We start from the raw sequence: 16,784 nt of genomic DNA, 5'->3' as shown, positions 1-16,784 counted from the left end.
GAAGCTTTTTCACAGGCATCATCCACTATATCTTCAAGAACAGATGTTTTTTAGTTCACTGTACTAGATGTCACAAAAAACACTGTTTTATTTCGCATTGTCTTTTTTATTTTATTGGGGGGAGGGGGTGCTTCCTAAAGGTTCAGCAAAAGTATATGCAATTCAGTCCGTTAAAGGGACACTGAACCCAAATGTGTTATTTTGTGATTCAGATAGAGCATGCAATTTTAAGCAACTTTCTAAATTACTCCTATTATCATTTTTTTCTTCGTTCTCTTGCTATCTTTATTTAAAAAGACGACATCTAAGCTTTTTTTGTTTCAGAACTCTGGACAGCACTTTTTTTAATGGTGGATGAATGTATCTACCAATCAGCAAGAACAACCCAGGTTGTTCATCAAAAATGGGCCGGCATCTAAGCTTACATTTTTGCATTTCAAATTAGGATACCAAGAGAATGAAGAAAATTTGATGATAGGAATAAATGAGAAAGTTGCTTAAAATTGCATGCTCTATCTGAATCACGAAAGAAAAAAATTTGGGTTCAGTGTCCCTTTAAATAAAACATATTGCATGTGACTAGTTGAGTAGATGCCACAATTTCAGGAATTACTTTTACATTTAAAAATTACACAGAATCACAACAAACAAAATGTTGCAAGCTTCACAAGGTAATCCCAAAAGCAGAAAAATAATGTTTGGGTTATGGTTGCTGACATTAGTTTGATCGTATTTTTCGTTTCAGCTTCTCACGATCACTACGCTACGTGCTCTCTCAGGCATGGGTGTTTCTTGATAAAGAAACACTATAGTGCGAGTTATTCCCAGGTGTCTCTTTCCTAAACAGAGAACTGCCTCCAGCAAATCCTTAAAGCCCATCACCTGTTCCTGGGTGATATGGGTCACATTTAGCCATTACATTCATGTAAGTTCAGCTAGGAAAGTGATACAGTTTGTGATGATTATTCTTTTTGACAGCCTTGTACTCTACAAAGATATTCTTAACAGATCAGCGGGTCTCAACTTTTTCTCTGCTCTAGACACACACACATTTTTTAAAATACAAATTATTTAAACCATTTGGAAAACAAACTTTATAGAATCCGTAAACTGTGCAAAATAAATTACTTTGGAATGCATATCTATACCTTTGTAATGTACTTAAAAACAAACACACAAATCTTCTTTAGTAAAATAAATCCATATTTTCTACATCTTCAATGTCCGCAAGGACACCTCGTAAAATATTACTCCAATTGCAAGCACTACGCATACATTATGTCTGAATACTAATTAGGCCCGTGCTGGCACACACAAGCGCAATAGCAGGTCAGTGGGACGGTGGATCGGGTGAACTCATGAACTCTGCTAGTCTTGGAGCTGTATGACTTAGTGTTGGGAGGGAGTGCAGGCTCTCTGTCACTGATCCCAGGGCTTTAAAGTGTGCATGCGCAGGACCAGGATGAACCATAAGTGCCCTTGCAAATTTTTCATTCTCGCACACATACTTTCTACCTATGTAGCCCTCCATGATTGGACTTGCACAATGAGCCTCATGTAGGGCTAAACATTCAAGCAGTAATTGCAGCAAACAGAAAGAGAATTGACAAAAGAAGGTAATTTAAAAGATATTGATCAACTTTGCATTACTGGGAGGGGGGGATCATGGTGAGCTAAAAATGATGCCACAGCTAGAGACTATATTTTGATTTTTTGCTTTAGAAGTTTGACAATATATACATGCAAACTGATCACACTGGCTAATAATTATATGCGAGACAAGCAGAGAGAGGCGCCTAACTGGGTACAGAGATAGCTATATCATAACTTTTATCCCACCTGTGCTTTTCATAAATGAAACATTTCTTGTAGTATATCAATCTGATCTCATCCCAAATCTCTAAAATACCAGGCAATGCTTTGTATGAACGATTTGTACAGCTAACCTCAGTCGTATGCTTCGGCCTTAAGTGCCTAGTCAGTAGAGGTGCAGCTATATCACTTTAAGGCAAGGGGTCTGCATATAAAAAGATTGTGATAATGGAAGTTAATTGGAGAGTTATTTTTTTTGGGGGGGGGTTGTTGTTTTTTTGGATTGTCTGTTTTGTTTTTAAAATTGCATTCTCTGAATCATTGAAAGTTTGACTTTAGATTCCCTTCAAAACATTAGCTAAACATAACTCCATAAGTTCCATATGCAGAACCAGAGGCAGTCAACTAGGGATGGACATAGTGGCAATAAACTTGTCCTGTGGGCCCACCCACGGCTGCCTTTCAAAAATAAGAGCTTTAGTACAGCAGCAAATGTTATTAATATTATACTTTATTTATAAAGCGCCAAGAAATTCCAAAGTGCTATACATGGGTACAAAAGATAAACCAGTCTTATTCCATCTCATAGGTCGATCCAACCCAAAACAATTAGACCATAAAGAACAGAAATGTACCAAATGGAATTCTAGTTTAGTGCTTATATTCCATGTGGCCATCACCACCACAGTCTATACACAGTTCCTATATTCTCCTTTCTGACATCTCTTGTTTCTATCTATTCTCTCACAGTCTCCTAGCACTAGATCCGTGTGTAAAACATTCAGAGGATCTTGTGTGTCTGATCAGATGAAAATCATTTCTGCCATTATTAACTCTGGCCAGAGGATAGCAAGTAGTAATACGTTTTGAGATACCGTTATATAAAAATAATTGCACTGCAAACGATACGCTTGCTTGGTTTCTAGCTACAATGTTGACATTAACATGTAAAAAGGAGCAATAAATATCAGTTGTGAGCTGGCAATGCACGGCCTATCCTGAGCTAAACACAGCCAATGATTGTTTGCTACGCACATATGTTGCCCCTGACTGGCTCAGTGCCATGTTCATCTGCGGTCCATAAGTGCATCGTCGGTACACAGCAGACTTTATAGCACATTTGGGGGGGTTAAATGCAAAGTTCTGTCCAAACAGCAATGCAATCATAAAGGCTCTAGCTTATTCAATAATTGTATTTCTTTGTGCAGAGATGTTTATATGAGTTGATATTAGTGTAACAAATGAATGATTTAAGGGATATGAAACCCATTTTTTTTTTCTTTTTGGATTCAGATAGAGCACATAATTTTAAGCACCTTTCTAATTTACTCCTATTATAATTTTCTCTTCGTTCTCTTTGTATCTTTTATTTGAAAAGCAGAAATGTAAACTTAAAGGGACATTGAACCCAATTTTTTTCTTTTGTGATTCAGATAGAGCATGCAATTTTAAGCAGCTTTCTAATTTACTCCTATTATCAAATTTTCTTCGTTCTCTTGCTATCTTTATTTGGAAAAAAGGGCATCTAAGCTATTTTTTGGTTCAGAACTCTGGACAGCGCTTTTTATTGGTGTATGAATTTATCCACCAATCAGCAAGAACAACCCAGTTGTTCACCAAAAATGGGCCGGCATCTAAACTTACATTCTTGCATTTCAAATAAAGATACCAAGAGAATTAAGACAATGTGATAATAGGAGTAAATCAGAAAGTTGCTTAAAAGTGCATGCTCTATCTGAATCACGAAAGAAAATATTTGGCTTCAGTGCCCCTTTAAGAGTCAGCCAACAAGTGATACCCAGGGTGCTGAACCAAAGATGTGCTGGCTCCTAAGCTTACATCCCTTTTCAAATTAATATACCAAGAGAACGAAGAAAACAAATAAGAGGAGTAAATTAGAAAGTTGCTTTAAATCGCATGCTCTATCTGAATCATGAAAGAAGACAAATTTGGGTTTCATATCCCTTTAAATAAGACTAAGCAAGGTCCAGGGACCAGTGGGGGATGCTGGTAGGGTCTGGAGGAAAACACAGAAGCAGTTAGATACAAAATCACTGCTGCGCTGTCACAGCGTACCCCTGCTTCCCTTTTCTTGGGATCTTGCCTACTTCCCTGGTGCGGTCTTGGCAGTAATACATTTATTTACCCTCTAATCTGTGACAGTTAATGCACATGAATGTGTCAACAGCTTAACAAAAAAGTAAAAACCAAATACTGTTGCAATATTAAACATGCTGGTGCATTTGTGCTGACATTTCAATACAGGGAGTGCAGAATTATTAGGCAAATGAGTATTTTGAGCACATCATCCTCTTTATGCATGTTGTCTTACTCCAAGCTGTATAGGCTCGAAAGCCTACTACCAATTAAGCATATTAGGTGATGTGCATCTCTGTAATGAGAAGGGGTGTGGTCTAATGACATCAACACCCTATATCAGGTGTGCATAATTATTAGGCAACTTCCTTTCCTTTGGCAAAATGGGTCAAAAGAAGGACTTGACAGGCTCAGAAAAGTCAAAAATAGTGAGATATCTTGCAGAGGGATGCAGCACTCTTAAAATTGCAAAGCTTCTGAAGCGTGATCATCGAACAATCAAGCGTTTCATTCAAAATAGTCAACAGGGTCGCAAGAAGCGTGTGGAAAAACCAAGGCGCAAAATAACTGCCCATGAACTGAGAAAAGTCAAGCGTGCTGCTGCCAAGATGCCACTTGCCACCAGTTTGGCCATATTTTAGAGCTGCAAAATCACTGGAGTGCCCAAAAGCACAAGGTGTGCAATACTCAGAGATATGGCCAAGGTAAGAAAGGCTGAAAGACGACCACCACTGAACAAGACACACAAGCTGAAACGTCAAGACTGGGCCAAGAAATATCTCAAGACTGATTTTTCTAAGGTTTTATGGACTGATGAAATGAGAGTGAGTCTTGATGGGCCAGATGGATGGGCCCGTGGCTGGATTGATAAAGGGCAGAGAGCTCCAGTCCGACTCAGACGCCAGTAAGGTGGAGGTGGAGTACTGGTTTGGGCTGGTATCATCAAAGATGAGCTTGTGGGGCCTTTTCGGGTTGAGGATGGAGTCAAGCTCAACTCCCAGTCCTACTGCCAGTTTCTGGAAGACACCTTCTTCAAGCAGTGGTACAGGAAGAAGTCTGCATCCTTCAAGAAAAACATGATTTTCATGCAGGACAATGCTCCATCACACGCGTCCAAGTACTCCACAGCGTGGCTGGCAAGAAAGGGTATAAAAGAAGAAAATCTAATGACATGGCCTCCTTGTTCACCTGATCTGAACCCCCATTGAGAACCTGTGGTCCATCATCAAATGTGAGATTTACAAGGAGGGAAAACAGTACACCTCTCTGAACAGTGTCTGGGAGGCTGTGGTTGCTGCTGCACGCAATGTTGATGGTGAACAGATCAAAACACTGACAGAATCCATGGATGGCAGGCTTTTGAGTGTCCTTGCAAAGAAAGGTGGCTATATTGGTCACTGATTTGTTTTTGTTTTGTTTTTGAATGTCAGAAATGTATATTTGTGAATGTTGAGATGTTATATTGGTTTCACTGGTAAAAATAAATAATTGAAATGGGTATATTTGTTTTTTGCTAAGTTGCCTAATAATTATGCACAGTAATAGTCACCTGCACACACAGATATCCCCCTAAAATAGCTATAACTAAAAACAAACTAAAAACTACTTCCAAAACTATTCAGCTTTGATATTAATGAGTTTTTTGGGTTCATTTGGGTTGTTGTTCAATAATAAAATTAATCCTCAAAAATACAACTTGCCTAATAATTCTGCACTCCCTGTACTAATTACTATACAAAGAATCTCACACATTTGTAAACAAGTAATTTCATGGTTAAAATTCTGCCTCATTTAAATAGCTGCAGACATTTCTGCTTCAAATACAAACTTTACTTTAGGCTCCTTCAGATTTTCACAAAGCTTTTGTTAACACAGATTCAATGGTCTAAAAAGCAGTTAGTATCTTCCAGTAAGTGATGTCCACATAGCTGAAATATCTGTCACATGTACCGTCTAGTTATTGTACTCCTCTTCACAACAGCAAATAGATGAATCTATCTACCCAGTGCGAACTCCTGCACAAAGTGAGATAAGTCTGGCATTTTAAATGTTTAGAATTTATGAGGTTTGCTGCCCTGACGAACTTCCTCTTTGAAAACCTATATGACAGGAATGAAAGCTTTCTGAAAGGGAATATTTACCTCTGCAAGATGTTGGCCACTATTAACCTCTCTCATTTTTATACTATTCTCTGGTGTGATCACAGGCTGCCTTTTCTGTAATAAACTATTAACCTCTATCTGGGGATCTTTTAAAAAGGTGTCAAGGTCAGGGCATCTTTACAGAAGTCAAATAACCACTAAGAAAATTAACAATTTGCTGTCGCGCAGGTCATTTCTTTCCAGCTGCAGATCACAGTCCAATAATAGTTACTATTTAAACACAAGTTGGCAGCTGATATATAAAATGAGTAGAAATGTATGTTTCTTTTCACGGATTTCCCTGTCCACCATGTATATGGCAAATGAAAAGGTTCTGTTGTTCACACAAGAGCAGTATAAGAAAAAGAAGGACCCCCCCCGTTATTTTTTTTTAATAAAGAATATGCACAAAGAACCACCATACACATAATGTACTAATGTAAAGGTAAACACTGGGCCAATGTTTCATTACTATTTATTCTTTTCAACATATACATTTTACTATTACTATATACTTGCATACATATCTGATGTTAATCAATATTTAGCCCCAAGCCATGTTAACATTCTTAATCATCATTTCATGATATTATACATTTGCATATATATTACACTTCCATCTCACAGTTGGTCCTATATTCCCCTAAAAATCTGCTTCAAAGGTTGGTCTAGGACGTTGGATGATGAGCTGGTACAATGTGACTTCTCCCAAACTTATGGCTGGAAACTTAAAGGGACAGTATACACTCATTTTCATATAACTGCATGTAATAGACACTACTATAAAGAATAAGATGCACAGATACTGTTATAAAAATCCAGTATAAAACTGTTTAAAAACTTACTTAGAAGCTGTCAGTTTGGCTCTATTGAAAAGGTAGTTGGAAAGCCCACTGCAAGTTGCAAATAACGACACTCCCCCTCCCCCCTTCTTTTGCATATGAAAAGACCCTTTACACAAACAGGAGCAAGCTGGAGAAGGTAGCTGACGGTATTGACATAAAACTTTAAGGCTTGGTTAGGAGTCTGAAAATCAGAGCAATGTTATTTAAAAATAAGCAAAACTATACATTTATTTTTTTTAAAAACTTTATGGGCTATATAAATAGATCATCTACAAAACATTTATGCAAAGAAAAAATGAGTGTATAATGTCCCTTTAATCACAAAGGTTCAGCAGTCAGGGAATATAAATTACTTATCAGTAAGGAAAACGTTGCTAGTGTCATCTGTATTTTTTTACACACTCAAAAAGCTCAATAGTTCCCCCCCAGTGATGTGTATTTGCATTTCACTGGTCACTGCAACAAATAAATTAAGTTTGACAGTATAACTAAGTGTAGTATGCCTTACAAAACTCAAAATTACAAAAAAAAAGTATGGAAATGTCTCTCTTATTGAAGTGTTAAAAGTGAGTGTGAAAAAGTACATAAACACCACACTGACCAACTCTAAGTGGTATCTTCCAGGATTGCATGCCGCTTCCTGCAGCATCAAAGTCAAACTTTGGGAAGATCGTCAGAAAGCAATAAAGGACACATACCATTGACAGAACAATGGGGGTGTCAGGAGAATGACAAAGAAAGATGTACAAAAGAGGAAGACATACAGTACAGAGTTGTAAAGATGTATGTTTATTCTCCACCTAATCAAACAATCAAGGAAGGGGAGGTGGAGGTCATTTTGCAGCTACTGATTATTACACATTTATAACTTTGTCAATATTTTGTGAACTATCCCTAAAACAAGATACAATGAATGTGGTGCTATATATATTTATATGAGATACTATAACTTTTATAGTTACTTAAAACACAATCAATTCAATGCAACCTTATATGATAACCTCTAACAACCTCATACTATTTTACAGACAAACATATTAAGAAATGTATTTTATCACATTAAAAAGATAAAAATGAATGAACATACTTTTCTATTTGGTGTAAACAAATTGTTTTTTTTTTTTTTTACTTTGAACAATATATTAGCGCTCCATGGTAACAAGCTAATTTCAGAAAACAAGTTAAACTGTGACATTCTGGATCTTGGCATTTTTCCTACCATATACAGTATATGGTAATTTTTAGAAATTAACATATTAAAGAAGGGCATGAACAAGTGTTAGGGCTCCTAAATCTTTATTTATTTAAAGTATTCTACTTAGGTCTATATATATATATATATATATATAGATCCCTACGCTTGGCTGGCTCCTCAATATTCAGACTGGCTCCCCAAGATCTCTGCTGGGCACTATATTTAACACATTTGTCAAACGATGAACTAAATTATACAAGACATGTTATTTATAAAAAATACAGAAAAAATATATATGTTTCTATTAGTATATAAAAACAGATTTAAAAAAACTATAGCCACAAAGTTCCAACATAAATAACTAACACATAAAACAACTCAAATCCGTATCATTTAAAGCTACAATCAGTAGAGGTGAAAGCAAAACTCTATTTACAGTGTAGGGGGATTAACAGTCATTTAACCTATCCACAATCAGATAATCTGCTGATAAAAGTTAGTATCAAATAAAATTTCCAACATTCATGAATCAAGTAAAGAGGCAAAACACCTAGAATTACTACTCAACTGCAATATAGACCTTTGTTACCAGAGACGCCTATAACACATTGTTAATGTATGTAAAGCTTGCTCATGCCAAGCAATTAAAAGAAAAGGTTTAAACACACAAGCTCATGTCACACTAACTAAAAATAAGAGATCTTTGTTTCTACACTTTCATTAAAAAGACAGAAAAAAAGCCAACTTACCCATTGTGTAAACCTGAACACGCTTCACTCACTGTTTACTTCCACATGCTATTAAACCCAACCACACACATGAAAAGGGAAAAAAAAGAAGCAACTCAAAGGATTCCGTGGCTGCATAGTGTGGGTGGATCACTAAGTTTCATGAGAAGATGAGACAAGCCATTTGGGCGTGTTGTGAGTTTTTTTTCCTTACTCCTCCCTTCTATTTTATCTGTTCAGCTCTCCTTTTGGTATTTAGTCACACACCAACAATCTGGCTTGTGGGAACCTGTGGCTTTTCCTCTAAATGACTCTGACCCCCTGCTAGCCTGATCTATTTGCCTGTGGATGCATCAAGCTGGGTGTCATACATTTGCAAAAACAGTACAGGTAGCCAGTCCATAAAAAAGGCTTTCCTCAAGTCATTTACACATCTCCACCCCCTCCACAATACATACATTTTACCCCAAGAACTTCCAAATTTAATAGTTTGTTACAAATAATTCTTATTTTAAACAATGTTATCTAAAAACAACTATTAAGTATATTTGGCTCAGCTATTAATTTAAGAAAGAAAAGTGTATTTAAGATAAAAAGGGAAACATAGGCTGACACTAATTTAGACTGCTGTAATTGCATGGATTTATGGATGTGCCAATAGCTCATAGTTAAAGGGGCATTAAAGGGTTTTGTGATCTTCAGAAGAAACATTTTAAAATCCATTACATTTTTTTTTTTTTTAAATATATATTTTTTATGTTTGTGCAGCGGTGTTGACCTTTTTCAGCAAGTGAGAATCTGTCACTTTGGGATGAGTTGTGATCTTGCATTTCCTGTTAATTTCAAAATGAATTTAAAACAAAACCTTTTTCATATAAATATTTTAGATTGTGGTCTCTCGTGCATAATATAGTTTTTGAACTTAAAGGGGACATTAAAAACACAATTTTTTCTTTAAATATCCAGATAGAGCATGCAATTTTAAATAACTTTCCAATTTATTTCTATTATTTTTTTTGTTTGTTTCCTTTGTTATTACTATAATACTTTATTTATGAAGCGCCAATATATTCTGCAGCACTGTCCAAGGATACAATTCATTTAAATAAAATATAAAACTTATAATAGAAAGGACAAAATTTTCAAACACATACAGGAGGAATTGATCGTCCTATTCCTGTGGGAACTTACAATCGAGGTGAGGACTGCAAGATTGAGAAAAATGTTAATACAGAGTTACATGAGGGAAATGTTGTTAGGTAAGTGAAATTAATTTATTATTGAGTGGGGTGGTAGTGGGGTGGTAGGCTTCTCTGAAGTCTTCAGAGATCATTTAAAGGAAGAAAGATTAGGGCAAAGCCTGACAGCACGAGGGAGAGTGTTCCAGAGGGTAGGTGCTGCACAACAGAAGTCCAGCAGTCTAGCATGGGAAGAGGTGATCGTCACAGATGCAAGGAGCAGGTCATTGTTGCATCCTAGTGGGCGGGCTGGAGTATACTTGTTTATTAGAGAGGATAGGTAGAGAGGATAGGTAGAGGGAGCGGCGTGGTGAGAGCTTTGTATGTAAGGGTGAGAATTTTTAATTTAATTCTGCTGTGAATAGGGAGCCAATGAAGGGACTCGCAGGGAGGTGCAGCAGATACAGAGCGAAGGGAATGCTGGATCAGCCTGGCAGAGGCATTTAGGATGGATTGAAGGGGGGAGAGGCGGGAAAGAGGAAGGCCAGTAAGTAGGTTATTGCAGTAGACAAGTTGGGAAATAACAAGGGAGTGGATTATTTGCTTTGTGGTGTTAACGCTCAGAAAAGGTTGAATCTTGGAAATATTGCATAGATGGTTGCGGCAGGATGTAGAAAGCGATTGGATATGGGGGACGAAGTGCAACTCCGAGGCAGTGGACTTGAGGCGATGGGGAAATAGTGATGCCGTCAACAGGGATAGAGAAGTCACAAGTTGGCGTAGAGCTTGAGGGGGGATAAGAAGGAGCTCAGTCTTAGACATGTTAATCTTTAGGTGGTGAGAGGCCATCCAGTTAGAAATACCAGATAAGCAGTCGCTGACATGAGAAAGGATAGAGGAAGAGAGAGCAGGGGTGGAGAGGTAGATCTGGGTGTCATCAGCATAGAGGTGATATTTGAATCGATAACTGTTGATAAGTTTACCCAGCGAAGAAGTATAAATGGAGAAGAGTAGAGGACCCAGAACAGATCCTTGAGGTACTCGAACAGACAGAGGCATTGGAGAGGAGGCAAATGACACAGAATAGGACCTGTGAGAATCCAGGAAAGAGCAGTGTCACAGAGGCCAAAAGAGCTAAGGGTCTGTAGGAGGAGGGGGAGCTCAACTGTGTCGAAGGCAGCTAAGAGGTCAAGTAAGATGAGTATAGAGTAGTGGCCAATATTTTTAGCAAAGAGAAGATCGTTAGTAACCTTGGTAAGGGCAGTCTCAGTTGAGTGTTTGGGGCAAAATCCAGATTGCAGAGGGTCAAGCAAGGAGTTGGTTGACAGGAAGTGGGTTAGGCAATTGTGAACTCGTTTTTCAAGGAGTTTTGATTTTAGTGGAAGCAGTGATATGGGGCGGTAGCTTTCAGGAGAATTAGGGTTGAGGGAGGGTTTTTTGAGTATGGGAGTGACTTTTGCGTGTTTGAAAGAAGATGGGAATGAGCTGGTATAGAGAGATAGGTTGAAGATGTGGGTATGAGCAGGAGTGAGGATGGAAGATAGGGAGGATATTAGATGGTAAGGGATAGGGTCGAGCGGACAGGTAGTAAGGCGTGAGGAAGATAGTAAGGAAGAAACTTGATTCACAGTCGCTGGATGGAAGATGCAGAGGGAGTAACCAGGCCTGTTGATGTTGGGATGTTGCTCTGGATAGTACGTGCTTTGTTTAAAAAGTAGTCTGCCAGGTCTTGAGAACTAAAGAGACGGGAGTGGGGGGGTGGAGCAGGTGGGTAGAGGATAGAGTTAAAGGTGGAGAAGAGTTGTTTTGCTTGGCTAAGTGAAGGGCAGAAGTGTATGAATGAAGAATGAACTTAGTGTATGAAATCAGGTTCAGAGTGAGTTTTCCTCCAGACACGCTCAGCAGTACAGGAGCATTTTTGCAAATAGCGTGTTTGCTGAGAGTGCCAGGGCTGTAACTGATGGCATAATGTTTTGCGCATTTGGGGAGGGGCAAGTGTGTCTAGTGCAGAGGAGAGAGTTTTGTTATAGTGGGCTGTAGCGAGATCAGGGCAGGTTATAGTGAAAGTGTGAGGGAGGAGATCTTGAATGATTTTTGAAAATTGGAGCGGATCCACAGCATGTAGATTTCTACAGGTGTGGGGGTGGGATGTAGAAGTGGGTTTAGCTGTTGCATTAATATTATAGGTTACCAGGTGATGGTCTGAAAAGGGTGACAGGTGAGGTCAGATATAGAACAGAGGTAAGAAAATACCAGGTCGATGGAGTGACCATCAGGGTGAGTAGGGAATAGGGTGGATTGTGAGAGACCGAAGGAGGATGTGAGTGAAAGAAGTTTAATGGCAGCAGGGACAGATGGGTTGTCAATGGGAATGTTGAAGTCCCCAAGAATTAGGGTTATATTTGTAGAGAGAAAGTGAGGAAGCCAGGCGGCAAAGTTGTCAAGGAATTGGGAGGTTGGTCCAGGAGGGTGATAGATGACTGCCACTTTGAGGGAGAGGGGGGAGAACAGGTGAATACAGTGGACTTCAAAGGAAGAGAAGGAGAGAGATGGGATTGGAGGTAGGTACTGATAAGTGCAGGAGGGGGAAAGCAGGATCCCAACACCGTCGCAGCATTTCTCATCTGGCCTAGGAGTATGGCTAAAGTGAAGACCACCATGTGTTGGAAGAAGATAGCCAGGTTTTGGTAAGTATAGCTAGGAAGGCTCAAAACCTGCCGATTGGTGGCTGTACATATATGCCTCCTGTCACTGTCTGTCAGCTAGCTCCCAGTGGTGTATTACTGGTCCTTAAACTAAGCATACCAAGAGAATTAAGGAAATAAAATAACAGAAGTAGATTGGAAAGCTGTTTAAAATTGTATGTTCTATCTGAATCCCTAAATTATTTTGGGGGGGTTCATGTCCTAATATCTCTCTCTCTAACTGCTGTTTTTTTACACAACATAAAGTGTAATAACAGAACCCCTTTCAGTCACAGAAATATAAACTCATGCATGATTTTACTCCTTTAAAGGAGGGAAAGTTTTGGGGTAAACTGTCCTTTTTTAATTTGTTCCCAATTATCCATTTTATCTGCCGGAGTGTATTAAATTGTTTACAAATAGCTCCTTAGCCTTTATATTGGCATTTGAAATAGCCGATTTAGCCTGTAGTATCCCTACCTATACTGAGCTCAGAAATCAATACAGGAATAAAAAAAAAATTGTAATCCTTTCAATGCTTAAAGGGATGCTAAACCCACATGTTTTCGTTCATGATTAGGATAGAACATGCAATTTTAAGAAACGTTCTAATTTACTTATATTATCAATTTATCTTTGTTCTCTTGCTATCTTTATTTAAAAATCAGGAATGTAAAGCTTAGGAGCCGGCCCATTTTAGGTTCAGAACCCTGGATAGTGCTTGCTTATTGGTGGCTACATTTTAGGCACCAATAAGCAAGCATAACTACATATAACATTGCTAAAGTCAAAATTAAACTTTCACCATACAGATAGCTCATGCAGTTTTAAAAAAACTTTCCATTGTACTTTATTATCAGCTTTGCTTTAGGAGCGTCAACATGTCTATAGCAGTCTATCGCAATAGTGTTTGTAACTACATATAACATTGCTATAGACAATGTTGCAAACACTGCTGCCAGCTCCTGAGCTTACCTATAGGATTACTCTTTAACAAACGATACTAAGAGAACTAAGCAAAATTCATAATAAATGTAAATTTGAACGCTATTTAAAATTTCATGCTCTATCCAAACAATTTAAAGGGACAGTCTAGTCAAAATTAAACTTTCATGATTCAGATAGGGCATGTCATTTTAAACAACTTTCCAATTTACTTTTATCATCAAATTTGCTTTGTTCACTTGGTATTCTTAGTTGAAAGCTAAACCTAGGTAGGCTCATATGCTAATTTCTAAGACCCTGAAGGCCGCCTCTTATCTGAATGTATTTGACAGCTTTTCACAGCTAGAGGACGTTAGTTCATGGGTTTCATATAAATAACATTGTACTCGCGCCCATGGAGTTACTTATGAGAGGGCACTGACTGGTTAAAATGCAAGTTTGTCAAAATCTGAAATATAGGGTAAGTCTGCAGAGGCTTATATACACAGAGGTAAAAAGTGTATTAATATAACAGTGTTTTTTATGCAAAACTGGGGAATCGGTAATAAAGGGATTATATTATCTTTTGACTTTACTATCGCTTTAAACTCCCATAAAGGAGCTACTAAGCCTTTACAAGAGTACACAGTATGTACACGAGTCTGTGATTAGCTAATTGAAGCCACATGATACAGGGGCAGGCAAATTAAAGGAAACTTTGACATTTGTCAAAAAAATGCAGTTTGTTTGAAACTCAAATTCTGCACTGTTTTTTTAATTATGTCTTTGTTTATTGTGCAATTCTATCAGCAAAGCTGATCCTGAGCTTCCGTAGACAAGTGTGTGCCTACCAACCAGTGACATTTTAGAGATGCCATGTCTGAGGTTAAAAAGCAGCTTTTCCATTAGCAAACATTGCAGTAACATACTGGAACATTCTAGTATAAAATAAAATGCTATTTCTATAGTGATTCAATTTTTTTTTAACTACTTATTTTATTTTACAATGTTTTTTGTACTTAAAACTCATTGCAGGAAGTAATGTTGAGCTCTCGTGCCACTCCAGATGAACATAAAGCTGGTGAGCAAATGAGAGACAGGCATATATGAGTATGCGCCAATCACTAGCAGTATCCTCATCTAATGGTACCATTAATCCCTCAATACTTCTAATTATGACTTAATAGCTAAATAATTTATAAATATAATAGAAATTACCCAGCACTAAATCATATTAAAGGGGCATGAAACCCAAAAAATGTATTTCATGATTCAGATAGAGAATACAATTTTAAACAACTTTCTAATTTACTTCTATTGTCTAATTTGTTTCATTCTTTTTTATTATTTGTTGAAGGAGCAGCAATGTACTACTGGCTTCTAACTGAACACATGGGTGAGCCAATGACAATCGGTATATATATGCAGCCACCAATCAGCAGCAAGAACCTAGGTTCTTTGCTGCTCCTGAGCTTACCTAGATAAATCTTTCAGCAAAGGATAACAAGAGAAGGAAGCAAATTAAATAATAGAAGTACATTGGAAAGTTCTTTAAAATTGTATTGTCTATCTGAATCATGAAAGAAAAATGTTTGGGTTTCATGTCCCTTTAATAGTAATTATATACCTTTAATTAAAGGCAAACAGCAGTTAAACAGATTGTGTAATTGTGCTCATGCTAATAGCCATTACAGAAAACTTTTAGAACTATATTCAACCATTCCTTTGGCACCTAAAAAGAAACGCAAATATTTCTATATATTTTTTCTGCATTGTTTATACTTAGGTGGTTACATTCAGACTCTTTAAACACTTCAATGCAAAATGAATGCATTATATATACACTCATAATATAAAACAAAATAGAGAGAATGTGAACGAGTGAGTGAGAAAGGGAGGGAGGTAAAGAGAGATGCTACATGCTGCACAGTGATTATTTGAAATGTTGAAGAGCTCACTTTTATCAGTCACTGTAAAGGAGGTAAGATTAAAAACAGTTAAGAAGCTTTTCAAGTGGTGTGTCCTGGAACTGCAAATCAATGTACTTTTTTTAAATGACAGGTTTTAAATTCGTATAAAGCATTTTGTATGCAGATCTGCTGCAATGCAGTGAATCATTTATAATATTTAAACAAATAAATAAAAATGGACTTTAATGTCCATTTAACTTAAATTACTATTATGCACACGTGCCTTATTTGAATTTCACACTATTATAGTTCAAATCAGTTTGTTCTAAGTATACAAATTAAATAAATTGTCAAAACTTATGGATCTTGCTTAGTATGTTTTGTTCTTTCATTAAAGATGTTTAAGAGCTGCCCATTACCACAAGTTTTGGTCAGTTACCATTTTGGTAGTTTGTGACAATGTATTTTAAGCTAGGTACCCTGTTCTTGCATTTGTACATAAGTTGTATTCCTGTTCATTATCTCAGCTGCTACTATATATATATATATATATATATATATATATATATATATATATATATATATATATATATATATAGTGTCATGATACAATCATGTGGAGTAGTTTATACCTGGATTGGCTAACCTGCAGTGGTGGTATTGTGAAAGGGTTAATGTGAATTACTTTTTCTTTGTATGAAATCTGTTTTCAGAAAAGCTGTAAGATGAGACGACCCCCCCCCCCCTTTCCCACTCCTTAGCCTGTCACAGGTCTGAGGTGGAGTGTTCTTTGTGTAACTGTGTGTAGGAATGTAAGAAGTTTCAAGAACACCCCCCCTCCCTTGGAGACTGATACTGGGAGCTAAGCATTGGCTGAACTAGTCATAAATTATAACAAGGGCGGTGTTTTTTACAAGACAAAGAAACTGAGTTTTAAACTTGATGTAACAGAAAGGCTGGGGTAGAATTACATCATGAACAGCAGTTCTCCAGATATCTAGAGAAACGTGGTAATAAGTTGGATATTGTATTTCTATTATGTATATGTCATTTTCTTTTTGAAGAATTGTAACTTTGCAACTGTATGTTATTTTTAATGTCTTTATAATTCCACACTGTGTAACCTGTATTGATATTTTTTGGTATTAAACACATAGAAAATCCCATTTTGTCTTTGGGCTCTAATATCTGAATTCACACTCCTGTTGAGACAAGGTTAAAGGCACGTTACCTAATTGTTAAATTGTGTGAGTTTTTGGGGGTCCCAAAA

General features: G+C 37.2%; 1 protein-coding gene across 3 annotated transcripts in view; it reads right to left on the bottom strand.

Moving 5' to 3' along the window:
* Positions 1–16,784, bottom strand: part of TIAM1 (TIAM Rac1 associated GEF 1) — an 873,661-nt gene that overhangs the window by 294,134 nt on the left and 562,743 nt on the right. Inside the window, exon 1 of one of the 3 annotated variants that reach the window (XM_053705979.1) lies at positions 8,840–8,953. The exons of the other annotated variants lie outside the window; for them this stretch is intronic. The gene's annotated coding sequence lies outside the window, so the exon portion shown is untranslated. Of the gene's footprint in view, positions 1–8,839; positions 8,954–16,784 lie in introns of those variants that run through there. 3 annotated transcript variants of the gene reach the window in all.

Source organism: Bombina bombina, chromosome 3 (genome assembly GCF_027579735.1).
Source record: "Bombina bombina isolate aBomBom1 chromosome 3, aBomBom1.pri, whole genome shotgun sequence".
Lineage (NCBI taxonomy): Eukaryota > Metazoa > Chordata > Amphibia > Anura > Bombinatoridae > Bombina > Bombina bombina.
This window is presented reverse-complemented; position numbering and strand designations above follow the sequence as displayed.